This window comes from Diadema antillarum, unplaced genomic scaffold (assembly GCF_040938485.1).
Source record: "Diadema antillarum isolate AM-2024a unplaced genomic scaffold, OU_Dant_1.0 seq00000845_RagTag, whole genome shotgun sequence".
Lineage (NCBI taxonomy): Eukaryota > Metazoa > Echinodermata > Echinoidea > Diadematoida > Diadematidae > Diadema > Diadema antillarum.
In genome coordinates, this window is record NW_027271719.1 from 848764 (window position 1) to 863341 (window position 14578).

The 14578-nt window shown below is 39.0% G+C and overlaps 1 protein-coding gene across 1 annotated transcript in view; it reads right to left on the reverse strand.

Annotated features, from left to right (window-relative positions):
* The window catches only part of LOC139740235 (uncharacterized), a 103931-nt gene extending 93027 nt beyond the window's left edge, over window positions 1-10904 (reverse strand). The window contains exon 1 of the mRNA XM_071650818.1: window positions 10468-10904. The gene's annotated coding sequence lies outside the window, so the exon portion shown is untranslated. The remainder of the gene's footprint in view (window positions 1-10467) is intronic.
* Between the last annotated feature and the right edge of the window lie 3674 nt (window positions 10905-14578).

Sequence of the window (14578 nt, forward strand, 5' to 3'; positions counted from 1 at the left end):
TTTCAGCTTGAGTGACAGGGAGAGAAAAACACAACCCCAAAAAAGGGGGGCACACTAATTTGAAGCCAGCCATGGGGAAAAAAAAATAATACGACAGAATTCCAGTTTGTTTGAGAATGTGCTTGGTTCCCCATTTATGCACTGCAGCGAGTGTTTTCATGGCACACTGAGCTTGTTGATTTAGTTCCGCAGCACTTTTGTTGTCAATAGAATCCATACACACGCTGCACAATATGTCTGTCTGTTCCATTCTACCTAGATGTGTTCAAGCTCTTGCGTACTTCGCGGGATGTGGCATTGACATGTGCTAGGCAATGTTTGAGAAACAGACGGAAAATAACAAAGAAATTTACACTCTTAGCAAAGATCAGAATGTTCCTCATTTTAGTTTCTTCACAGAGGAAACAAAAATATAACAATTACAAATACACAAGTACACAAAGAGTGTAAAAGCTGCAGTGCCAATTAATAGTGGCATAAAGCAAAATTATTGGTGGGTCTAGGGCATGATGACATAATTTTTCCTTTTTATCATCAGTTGGAAGGCACTTTGACACATATCAAACATGTAAGCCTACATTATCTCAACAAAAATTCAATATATTTGGAATTTGCAAAGACTATATTATATATAATATATAATAATTCTTCAATGAATTTGAAGGAAGGAATGTACAGAGTACAGTAAGCACAAACATAGCATACACCACAGCTCTGCTGTACAATGTACTGCAACATATAGGCCCTACATGTATACTACTAAAGGCAAAACACTGGTGTGGACTGAAATGGCAGAGTAGACCTCATTCTCACCATGAAAGGCAGACAGCCCGCAAAAAGGCATGCTAAGATAACCACCAGTTAACATCCTCACATGAGATCTGTTTCGCCCCATGAATAATGTGAAGCAGCCCTATTGGGTGCACATTAAACAAACAGGGCGCCATTACATTTAGAATAGAGCATAATCATGTTGTAATGTGATTTGCATTTCTAATTCCAAAACTATTTTTTAAAAAAAATACTGAAGTTATCATGCATCACTGCGAGGGATAATTTGTGCACCAGCGACATGCGTGCACTGAACCTTGCACTAAACCCAGTTCATTCTTCGGTCAGCGCAAGTGAAGCTTGCATCTGGTTTCTTGCCCAATACGATGTGAAAGATGCAAGGAGTGCCCTTTTTTTTTTCTTTAACAAAGACACAAACAAAATTCAAACAAAATCTGAAATCAGTATAAAAGAAAAAAAAGAAACTATTCAGGAAAAGAGATTTTCTCAAAGCAGCTTGGCTTGCATTCCTTGTTAGGCTCACATTGTATGTTTCTGTCCATCACAAAAACAGTCAAACAATACTTAAAAAACCAGATATGTCACATCTTTCAATTCGGAAAATTTTAGTCATTTACATGTCTGGGCAATGTACAGGGCAAAGATGGAGTAAAAGACAAGAGAATAGTACAGTGTACCTACTGCTCTATTGTGACCTAGACAGCTTTACTGCAGTACAATAATTACTTTTTGATGCCATATGATTTTTGAATAATTTCTTGTTACCCATCTGGCATAACTAAAAAAAAATAAAGTCAAACAATTTGTTGCTTTCATTCAAAATATATTTTCGTCAGAATGCAAAGTCTCTTTTCATTGTTAATATTTTCACTGATTAAATTCACTTATAAGGAAATCCACACAAGGCACAAGAATAAGTCTTTTTTTTTTTTTTAATGTAAACGTCAGACAAAAATTGGATCATTTCTTAATCTACACTGAATTGTTTGCTGTGCATCTGAGCTCCTGTACACGGTCAGCCACAAGAAAACAAAAACAAGGGGGAACCACAACGACCCAAAGTTAATTACGCAGCCGAAAATCATATTACAGCAGCCACTAAGTGACAGGTGGCGGGGTCCAAAAATTGAATCTGACACATGGGGGTTGATCATATAATCCTATTCCCCCATCCTCTTCCCCCCACCAACAACCTCCCCCCCCCCCCCCCCCCTCCCCCCAACCCTTCTACCCTTCATGACTCTTGTTGCCGGAGATAGGTCATGACAGAATACAAAACTGTCCTGCCAAAGCATTCATTGATTTCCTGCATATATTACAATTGCAAGTTCACAGGTTTGTTCACTGTTGGTTTTTTTTTCTTCTTCTTCTTCTTCAGTCTATTGGAACAAGTCAGTAGTGAACATGGCTTTCTAATCATCCATAGAGTAGGTACACAGATGGCCACCAACACTGCTGTTTCTGTCTTCTTGTTGCTCCTATTTTGGTCCTACGTTGATGAAGTTGTTCTTCCCTTTAAGAAAGATTGGCATATTTCTGGCACTTGGCAGCACTCTAACATTTCATACTGATTTTTAAAAAAAAACAATGTTTCTTTACGGAACGAGGAATGAAATATAACTGGAAATTATTTCTAAACTTAAGCTCCATGTTAAAACAATCTTGAGCATGTACGTGTATGTACTATAAATGCAGTATGTGTACATGTTTCACCAAATAATTGAGCATGCTGGCCATATCAATGATTGATTCATGATTCCACACTGACTGGACTGGTCATATTTATTGTATAGGCACCTAATGAGTTGAGAAAACGCACCACATGTGGTCAGTCTCAGATCATTGCAATATTCTGTTATTATGTTCATGACACAAGTTGGTACAAAGATGTGGGTGGAATATGATATAATAGGACCTATACCTACAAAGTACTGCAAAAATTTAACAAAGACAAGACTGGTCTCAATAAGTTTGTACACACAGCAGCCATGTTTGGATTCCCCTGTACAAGTAATATGAGGACATGATGATTTAAAATGTAAAGACACAGCAGATGCTCAACTGGGGGAGGGGGGGAGGGGTTAACAATGAAGACTTTCATGCACTTTTTATCGCAGACCCATGCTGTGCTCACATGAAACTCTTAAGGGCTTTTTACACTTGCAAATTTTTGCTTAGTCCCGTACCAACGGTGGGGCTAAGGGGGGCCTTAGCCCCACCGTTGGTACCGGACTTTCCTTAGCCCACTTTCTGTTTACACTCGTTTCTGCCAAAGTGGGCTAGCCCCACCGATAGTCCCATACTATCTGGCCCTGCAAAATAGCAGGGTTAGCACCACAATTGCAGTGCCAAGCAAACGAGTGTAATCAGAACGAAAAAATAATCCGGGGCTGATCGACGGAGACGAAGTCCGACCCCCACTGACCAATCAGAAATGAGATAATCAAGTGCTGCCGGTGCGTGCGTGTACGTGTACAGCGTAATCATGAATATGCACGTGGTTTGGAAAGTACCGGACTAAGAAATACGAGTGTAAAAAGGTCAATTTTCTCCTTAGCCCCGGACAAGAGCTTAGTACGGGACTTATTGGCGAGCGTAAAAAGCTGAAAAAATTGGCACAGGACTAACGATAGTCCTGGGTCAGAGAAAGTACGGGGTTAAGAAACACAAATGTAAAAAGGGCTTCAGTTGTAGAAGAGAAAGTCCATTGCAAGTTGACTGCAAAACAACTTGCCCTTTAGGCCAAAATGTTTACATGTACATTCCATTCTATGTAATACAACAACCAGTTTAATTTTTTTCCCCATTTTTTAAACCCAAACCTCGCACCTTCACGTGCATAACCAACTCAACAACAAATGCTGCCTGCAGGAAATGAGAAATTTGAGGTGCTGAATGATAGCGGGAATTCCTGATTCCACATCGAAGAACAATACTCACTTTGAAACCCGTAAAATTGGAGCCATGTGTGACAGCAAGGCTGAGTCTGAAACAAATTCCGTCTGACTAGATCCAAGTGCACACTGAGATGCAAGTGCATGAGCTTGGCATTCACGCTTAAGTGATGACGGTTGGTACACTAATCTCTTCCAGGATGGCAACGCATTCCCAAGCAATTGCTAGGTATAGGAGCAGATAATACGATCGACTCCCCGGTCCACAAAGTCAGCCGATGACTGCTGGCCAGAATATCTGCTGCCTGGAGTGTCACACTCCCGCTGCGTGAGCTAAGCCAGCGGTAATTCACCCCCCAACAACTGCCAATTTGCGCAAATTTCCCTGTAACACCCGTTGCATCACCATTCGGGAATCTGTGCCATCAATTTGATTGCAGCAAATCATGTGCGATCCATTTTTCCCCACGTGTACAAACTCCAATCACGAACCCTCCAGTCACGTCAGACCATTTCACATTAAGAATTGGATTCGAAATGATTAGATGCTAAGTCCTCTTTATAGGTGTCACGTCTTTGGAAGAGGGGGTCATATTCCGAGCGCCAGCAGATTATCATCTGCATGAGTCGATGGCAATTGATTCTGATCTGTGCTACTTTTGGGTGCTGTGATTCAGGCAGCTCTCGCCTTTTCCCTACCCCCACCGACGGTCGATTGCTGCGAGCACATTTTCCATGTAACCCTTTGGCAACGACGAGTCAGGAACACTCCCTGCATTAATCTGAGCACTCCCATGCATGAGCTGGAGCTAACATCACGATGCAACACTGAATCATATGAGAATGGAGAGGCACACTGTAACCACCACCCACTCTCCTCTCTGTCACTGCTTGATGTATTTAAAGCGATATTTGGTTGTCTTCTAAGCAATGTCCCGCATTTATAACCACAATAAACAGTAAAATAATGAACACGAGACAGACAAGGTGAAACAAACCAGTAAATAAGTCAACTTAAGCAAGAGTGTGTGTGTTCAAAATTCCTTCCATGACAGATATTGGGACAGTTCATAATGATGCATTTGTCTGTTAAACAAACTTGAAAGACAAATCAAATAATTTCTGTTCTTTTGACATCATTCAACCCAATATGGTGAGATTTTGATGTTATTCTTGGTCACTCTCTGCCGACTGACACTTCATCCCTCGTTAATAACCAATTTAGTATCACGGAAGGGATTAAAGTCCTACTAAGTGATCACACGCCTGCTTAAAGTTCGATGCTATAACAGTTGGTCGTAATATAACTAATACATGTAGCATTAGTTAACTGGATTGCTGGTAAAAATGCAATTACCAGTATTGTTCTACTTTGTGACAACTTGGATAATGGAGTATGATCCAGGTGATCATTTCTTTCTCCTCCAATTTTTTTTTCTTTTTTAAAGGGGGGGCTCAGTTTATGGTAAACACAAAAGAAAATGGCACAAATATAACATCCTACCTAGCTAAAATTTGCCTCTATACAGGATAGCTAACACATAGAATGTCCCAGAATGATAGGAAAGCGGACAGACTACTTACATTTCCGTAGAAGCTAATTCAGATATCCGGCATTTAAATATCACTCTGTTGACATTTCTCCCCATGTACAATCACCAGCGGTACTCCTCACTGAATCTTGTCCCTGCCATAAGAGGTGTATATCTGCTCCTGGATAGAGAGATCTATGAGCAATGCTGGCTGCACTTTGTTCCATCTATTGAAAGCCGAGCAAATATTACCGATTTGTTTTTTGGGACAAGGTGTACGTGTGGGACATAACATGCAGAGACCCAAAATCTGTCCTCTCCTTATAAGGTAAAAGAGTACATTGTGAAGGACAGCTCTCAAGAAGATTGTGTGCAAAATGGACAGGATTACTCACCTAAATTGGTAGCGTTACAAGTGGCTGTGTAATTAAGTGAGGGCCCAGAATTACAAAATCCCATATATGGAAATAAATCACTGGATTAGACATTGCACGCCGGGGACTACTGACTAAAAAAAACAACATATGAAATTTAATATGCAAGTTTTCAGTGTTTTTTTTTTTTGTGTGTGTGTGTATTGGTTTTCCTTCAAACTTTTCCATTTGCTTGAGAGAACTTAATAAAGGAATAAAGCAAATGGTAAAAAAAAAGCTGCATATAACTACCGTCAGCTTCTAAAACAGTGAATATTAGATACTGAAAAAAAAAACAAGAAGAAGAATATTCACCAAGCTTGCCTGTTACATTGTACTTTAAGCAATGACTGCCACATAACCCTGGCCATACCAATTTGAATTCCCACATTTTGTTTCAAGGGCTCCATACTCTGTAATGCATAGGCTTTACTGTATACCATTCAACTTTACTTGCATAAGTTCATTTACACCAGCATTTGAGTTCACTACACTTTCACACTGTACTTCTATTCTAGTGATGTACTGTACACCAGTCATAATTTATGTCTGAAGTACTTTCAGCTTTGTTTGCATGCAGGTTTTACTTGCATTTTTTCCCCTACCAGTATATTTCTTTCTGTCTAATATTAATGAGGGAGTAAATCTTCAAAAAAACATGAAAACAAGCAAAACAACTTGAAACATTCCAATAAATAATACATTGAATAATCAGCTTTCCGTGGATAATTTTGACTATCAGTTACTCCAATAGTTACTTGCAATCTGCAGAAATAGCACATGAACCTAGAAATTTCAGAATTGCTACAAAAATGTGATGATTCTGTCACTTTTCCATACTGTTCATAACAACTGGATCCTGGCTTATTTTCAACCAATGGCTGTATCAAAGACACTACACTGTATTAAAGTGCCCTTTGTAGGACCAGACAAAGTGTGGATATTTTCCCCATCGCATCAAACATACAAGATTGGGAGGGGGTAAAGATAGGGAAAAAAATCTATCCTACCAGTCCAGGGTAGACAGCATTCACACATAAATATCAAGAAGGTTCCAAAAAGCAATCTGGTGATACTTGTGCATACTGTCTCTTAAAAAGCAAATATAATTAGCAAATTAGGGAGATTTTTGTATCTTCTTGTTAGGACATAAAGCGATATTGAAGTTTTTAGGGAGCATCCCGCAGAATTAGGGACACTTTATAGCTTGGGTGGTCCCTGTATCATATTTTTTTATCTACATCCATGAAAAACTCAAGCACTCATCTCTTTTTTGCAGATCATCCTCACGAAGACAACAAAAAGGTAAAGGGATAAAGGTATTCCCTCCCATGATTGGATCAAGGATTACCAGAATTTGGGAGCTGATCAGATAATCCCATTTACAGGGATTTAGGAACAGAGTCTGGATCACTGCTCACTGTCATTCAATTAGAAAAAAAAAATTGAAAGGGATTTAATAAATGACCAGGCTCATTCAGGGCTGGCCCACTACTGCGGGCATGTTGTCAGAAAGATTCCTTGAACATAAGACCATCACAATCCCACTACATGGGATCATCATGATGATTTAGAGCATTGCGCAAGCCTGTACATGTAGTATGCAAGGTCACACACTCTACCTGGTAAAGGATGACTGGCGACGGCCAAGCAATGATGCTCATCTTACATTGGTACTGGGTTACTCATGATAGGAGAGAAAGATGAGACTAATTACAGCTAATTAGTACCACTGTTATCAAAGCATCTTACTCATAACTGTACCCATAGACTTTCCCATACCACACAGTGCTCATCTCAAACTCTGATACCTAATGTGTAACAAAATACACAGTTCAATGAACAGGAGCCCGGGATCACTTTTCTCCAAATCACAATACACTTCATTCTCTTTCCAAGGACTCTCTACTTCTTTGCACTAAATGACAATTTGACAGATCTTTTCACTGCGAAAGAAGCAGAGATAATCATCCAAGGCACTGGATAGCCTTCGAATGAAATGACACTACAAAGCTACAATGACATCTTCAGAGTGCACACAGTATCCCTCAAAAGCTCTTCAGGCAAAAATTCACTGAAAGTTTTTACCATGACTCACACTGTTTAGTGATACCACAGTAATACAACACATTCTGTTTTATGGCCAGTCAGCATATTCTAGAAGGAACATTTCACACACTACACTCATTTTTTGTCATTCACATGGCTTAAGATTTCAGTTACAAACAGAAGCAACAAGGGAGATCATCTCCCCTCTCAATGATTTTAACACTGCAAATCAGTTTGAGACAATAATACAGATCTACAAATAGGCCTTGACACTAGTGATATTGCAGATGCCAACCAAAGGCAAAAACCTTCGCAAAATCAACTAGAAATGTCGCTAAGGCGACTGCTATGCCTCCGCCATAATGCATGATTCTCCTAATAGGTCTATAGTACATGTGGACAATGCATAATTACATTTTCACAATATTGGCAAAATATTGAAATTACATGTTTGTCACAAATGTGTTGAATGTTCACCTTCCTTTACCTAGGTTTAATTAGATGAATAGGAGAGCATGTATTTGGGGATTCAAGGACTTTAACTTGACTTTGACCCATTCATAAGTGTATGAATACTGTAATTTTCAAGGTATGGAGAAAAAGTGTAATTTCTGTATTGAAAAGTACACTGTTACCATTTTCTTTTGGCCTTTGACCCTAAAATTCATAGGATAATCACTGTCAGGCAGAACATGCACAAATATGTAGTAAGTTTCAAGATAACTTGAGCCACTTCTGAGATATGGAGGAAAAAGTTAGTTCAGCACTTTCCCTTGATCTTTGACCTTTTGACCTTTGAGGCAAACCCCCCCCCCCCCAAAAAAAAAAAGAGAAAAAGAAACTTTCCGGATAATCTAGGTTATACATGCATACACCAAGTGTTAAAATAAAATTGCTGGCATTACATAAATATGAGGGAAATAGTAACAATTTGAAGTGTTGCACTTGACCTTTGACCCCTGACCTTTGACCCTATGAACCCTAGATTCTCTAGATAATAACTGCCAGTCAGTACATGTTTATATACTATGTTCCATGACGATACCTTGAACAATTTCCAAGGTACGGAGAAAAAAGCGAAGTTTTAATATTTTAACTTGACCTTTTGACCTTTAACCTTTGAACTCATGACCTAAAACTTTCACCAGAGAATCTTAATTGGGTAATACATGTATACACTAAGTTTCAAGAAAATATCTTCAGGCATTGCATAGATATGGCGGAAATAGTGAAATTTTATGTATTTGACCTTGACCTTTTGACCTTTGACCTTGACCATGTGCACCCAAAAGTTGATAGGCACAACTTCACCCCCTAATACACATACATGCCAAGTTTCATTAGGATACCTTAAAGGACAAGTTCACCTTCATAAACATAAGGATTGAGAAAATGCAACAATATTAGTAGAACACATCAGTGAAAGTTTGAGGAAAATTGGACAATCGATGCAAAAGTTATGAATTTTTAAAATTTTTGTGTTGGAACCGCTGGATGAGGAGACTACGACAGCTTGTGAGTCATATGCGTACAACAGTATAAAGAAAATGTAAAAGGAAATTCAACATATTTTCACTTTTTTCGCATAATAAAAGAGCACTTGACTTGCCTCTTTCTAAAGGCAGGGGGAATAATATTACCCATAACATGTGTCGGTAAGGAGTCAGGGGAATGTGTACTTTTTTCAAAAGATGGAATTTTGTGAAATTCTCTTTATATTTTCCTTATATTGTTGTACGCATGTGACATCTAAGTTATTCATACATAGCAGTAGTCTTCTCATCCAGCGGGTACTGCACAAAAACTTCAAAAATTCATAACTTTTGAACGGATTGTCTGATTTTCCTCAAACTTTCAATGATGTGTTCTACTAATATTGCTACATTCTCTCAATCCTTATGTTTATGAAGGTGAACTTGTCCTTTAAAAGGTTTTGATAGTTACCCTGTCCACAAAATTTATTACGGACGGACGGAAGGACGGACGGACGGAAGGACGGACGGACGGACGGACGGACGGACAACCCGAAAACATAATGCCTCCGGCACCACTTCGTGGCGGAGGCATAAAAAGAGGTAAGAATGCGACGGAATGTGGGGCACATGATTGGTGGGCCCTATATGTGATCTAGATACAACACCAATACTGTGTAGGCCTACAAGCTTACAATGCAAAAGGGTTTTATTACATCTTTGCATGTACACAAAGTGTACATTCTCTCTCAGCAGAGTTTCCCTATCATGAGACAGTTGAAACCAGAAAATAAATATTTCATTTGTGTATTAAAATCTGATGAATACAAGCCAAGATTACATGTATGTGAACATAAAACAAGATATTGTGCATCATTACTCTGCACAAGGTATGCATTATGTCGTTCAAAAGTCTAAAGCTCTTTGACGTACAATGTATACAAGTACTACACATCCATGTCTATGTCCTTTAATTTTAAAAGGGAATTAAGTAAAGGAAAAAAATAGTAATTCTACAAATGAAAAAAAAAGGGGGGGGAAATCCCACTAAACACATTTTCCATCATTGGAAATCTCTAAATAGGAATATCATGTTTGCAGATATTGGCAGTGATGAAAGTAGGGTCCTATACATTTCAACATGCAATAAATTTTACAACAGACCACTCAAAGGTTACAGATCAACATGAAATGCTGTACATACAAGTTGTAGGCTATACAATAATGTAATTGATTGATAACAATCATTGTAGTTCAAGGTACATGCCATCTACTGAATGGAAACTACAATGTACATGTACATACTGTATCTTACCTCACTAGATGCCAATGAGACAGACACCTGTGCTTGTGTAGCAGAAAGCTTGTCACGATATCACAACACTAACCCACAGTCCATGTCTCACATGAGACCCACCGGTTCCAGCCGGCCAAAAAATATGTCACGATAATGCTGTGCACATTGGCAAAGGTGTATAAACACATAGGTGTGTATAATTTCCCACATGTAGGCCTATATAAACTAGACAATCTGCTGTTCCAATGATTACTCAAAGAGAAAATGAAAATGTATTCCTCCTCTCTCCGGTCCTCCTTTTACAGGGAGTTCTCACAGCTCAGCACCGGTCCTGATCCACAAGCAGATTCTTTGCTTAGATGTACATGTAACATCTGCTCAATAGGTGAAGAAGCTTGCCAAACAAATGCCAGCATTCCGCATAACCGTAGGTCCTTGTCCGTCTGCAACTTATACCCCACTGACTGAATGTCTGTATACCTGCGCAGTTTTGTTTTCCTTACCCAATTTCTCTCTTTTCCTCCCTCTCTCTCTCTCTCCCTTCAGACAGATGCACAGATTTTGCTGTTGTGAAACAACCACCGCAAGTAGTCTGGGCGGACAGACTTCTTTGAAGACGAGAGATCGGCTTGGTGATGTCATGGTTGGTTGCTCATTTCTCTCATTAACCTTGGCTTATGCTATGGACTTGCTCTCAGCAACACAGCATGATTTGTAGAAACAGTTTCTCACATTCAGATTTGCCTGTTTATAAATGCTACCTTAAAATGGACAATAACGCCCCCCCCCCCCCAATTAAAAAAACAACAACAACACACACACACATGTCATACACGTAATGGTATCAATACATCACAATTCCCATACTCACTCTTGAATCAATTTGTACATGTAACTTTGCTGCTCTTGAAGTAACATTCCACCAACAGTTGCACGCTGAATGTTTCAAACGTCAACTTTTAAAGAAACTACCCATGAAATTTCCATGCTGTGTTTGAAAGACCTCTAATTCAATGTCTAATCTACCATTTCAATGACACTGGCAGACATTGTATTGCCGCCAGCAGGATGTGGCTGAAAAACCTCAATAACTTCAGTCCACCCCATTAAACACTCCCCAAGGTGCAAATTATACCGCTACTCTCCCAGCACTGAACAAAGCTTTGTTTGGATATGACATCCTTACACAAGAAGCAGCATAATTTTCCATTAGGGCTGTGGTAGTCATGGCAACTCAAGAAAGTGTCCATGAATTCAATAATCCTGCAACATGTGACTCGATATCCATACAATGTTTTTGAGCAATATAGGCCTACACTGAAAGCAAAAGTGCACATTGCGTGCAGTAGGAAAGGAGAGCAACAAAACGACAGCACATGTAAATGGCATAGCAAGCATCATTTGATAATATTTCACTTTTGTTTTGTCTGTGCTGAATACATAATGATGTATAGGTTTCTCCTTTCTGACAATGTCTGGGGATACCCAAGCAATGCTCATCAGTGCTAATAATACAAAATCAAATGCCTGAATTCAAAGACTAGGACCATCACACGCAAGTCCCTGATATTCTTCAGACCGCTGATTTCATCTTTTGTAAAAGCTTTAAGGGTACAGCTTACCAAACAACATTAGCAAGCATAATACATTAATGGATAAATAGACTAGATGCTATTACCAGTGCCAAGCCATCAACATTTGAATTAAAGAATTGTAAGTGCTCCTCACTTTACAAGCAAACACTTACTCAAATTAATCTATTTGCTCATTATTAAATATTCAAATAATCCTCCCTCAAAAGCTCTATTTTAAAGAAAGAGAGAACTCACATACTGAAGCTTACAAGTTTACTATCAGTTTCAATCCTGTTACAAAAATTGCATGGCATAATTCTTCTTGAATTACCGCAAAGAATAAGACATGATCTACCAAGGTACAAAAGCTGTTCATGACAAAAGAAAGGAAAGTTATTTTTTCTTTTATTGTTCACTGACCTAACTTAATTACAGCAGATTTAGTCTGGAAGAGCAAGAACAAAAAATGAATTCCTTTAATACCATGTTATTCTGTCCGACTGACTCAATGTCATGCATGATGGTATTGAGCGGGTGAGGTTTCCTTTTGGTTCACTGCACTCACAAACACGAAAGCTCTGTAAGAGAACCCTCTGGTTTTATAATAGTCACATGACCTCTAATACATCATAATATGTCAGAGTCTGGGCTGCCCTCAGGTGCCCATGAGTTTGTGCACCACTTGCCATGGGCATCGCTCAATGCAGAGTCACTACGTTTCTATGGCGATCGACTTTCATCGTCATCTTCCATTATGTTTTCTCCTAGGCATCTGTAGTCACATGTGACTGATTCATTGATATAAACTTCCAATGATCTCGACATACCTACAAAGTGAGGAATAGATTATGTCACCTCCTAATTATTGATTGACAGCACATCACATTCATTACGCAAAAAGCTTTTGGGACTTTTTCCTATTTAAAAAAAAAAAAAGGTTTGTGAAGCTATCTATGAAAACAAATCATTGCAGTTCTGGTGAATGGTAACCTTGTAACAAGCACTCAAGTCAGACACCTTCAATGAATGTAAACTTTGCACCATGACTGCATCTTATCGGAAAGTCTAGGCCTAACCCTGCTTCACACAGTTAATAATGAACACGAAACAATACACAACGAAATTAATGTAAACAGAACCAACAGATAGTTCGAAACACAGGGAACACTTTCCTCTATCATGAATCATAACATATAAAGTGCAGCACTCACTCATAGATAGCAAACAATTAAAGAATATGCAATTCCAATCACTGACTACTTTATAATTAAAAAAAAAATCCTTGTCTTTCATTCTAAATCAAGATATCAGCATCATGACATTGTGTTCCTGTTGTTCTGGGGTCAGGTCAAGCCTGCAAGCAGTGTTGTACTATGTACCAGGAAGTTTGTGGAAAATAAAAAATGTCACTGTCTATTAAACCAGTTATTACCTACGAAGGCAAAGGTCATGCATATTTACAAACCATAGATCCATGTACTTTAAAAAGATTGGTGTTGAATACCGCAGAACTAAAATAAATTTACCTACACGATGACAAGCTCATCTAACAAACAACATGTCTATCCTTTGAAGAAACATCACCTTTGGAACACGATGTACCAATCATGCCCTCTGCATCATGTGTGTAAACCCAACAATTCTAAGAATTTTACCAAAACCCCACAAAAATCAATAATGCCTGTGCAGCGAGTTCACTGTCCACAGTTAGCTCATTTACAAAACAAAAATAGTCTACCAATGCAGACACAAAATTTCCAAGCAGTCTTGACCATAGAAAAGGAATCGGGAATATCGTGGGATGTGTCCCTATGACTTGATGACAGAATGAAATTCAGACTGTGGCCATAGGCTTACTCAAAACACTATCATTGACACAGTCTTGCTTATTGCCTGGCAGACTTGCCGCTAAGTACACTGCCCTTGGGGTACTTGACCAAGAGGATATTCACTCTGTGTGTTATGGGTGCCATATATGGTACAAGTGCTTGTACTAAAGTTGTAGTGGAAGTTGTGGTTAGTTTGGGTGTTTGTTTTCAAGTAAATGGCAATTGTTACCTTTTACAATCCTTGCCAGGTAAAGTCTGCTTTTGTCTATCCAAAAAAAAAAAGTTTAAAAAAAATAGAACTTATGACTAAAAACCTTTTTTCCTCATTCAAATTCCTTAATCTTCTGAAGTAATTTGACTACATAGTGCATCATTAAGTACCCCCCCCCCCCCCATGTCATACGTGTCTGAAACACAAACCCTTTGTGCAAATGCAGTCAGACCGTTTATAGAATTCTATAGGCAACCTGAGTCACATGACCAGTAATGTGACTCCATATCACACGCTAGATCAGCAAGACCTGTGTTCTAATGCATGAGCATCCCATCCCCCCCCCCCCCCATCTCTCTCTCCCTATTAAGCAGTATGACAGGTTCCCTTCAACATGTGACCCAGGTCCATAACCCACCCCCCCCCCCCCCTTCACTGGCAGAGATTTGACATATCATGTCACAACCCATATGAACAAATATAGAAATTGGACGAAACAATGGACATGGCGTGAC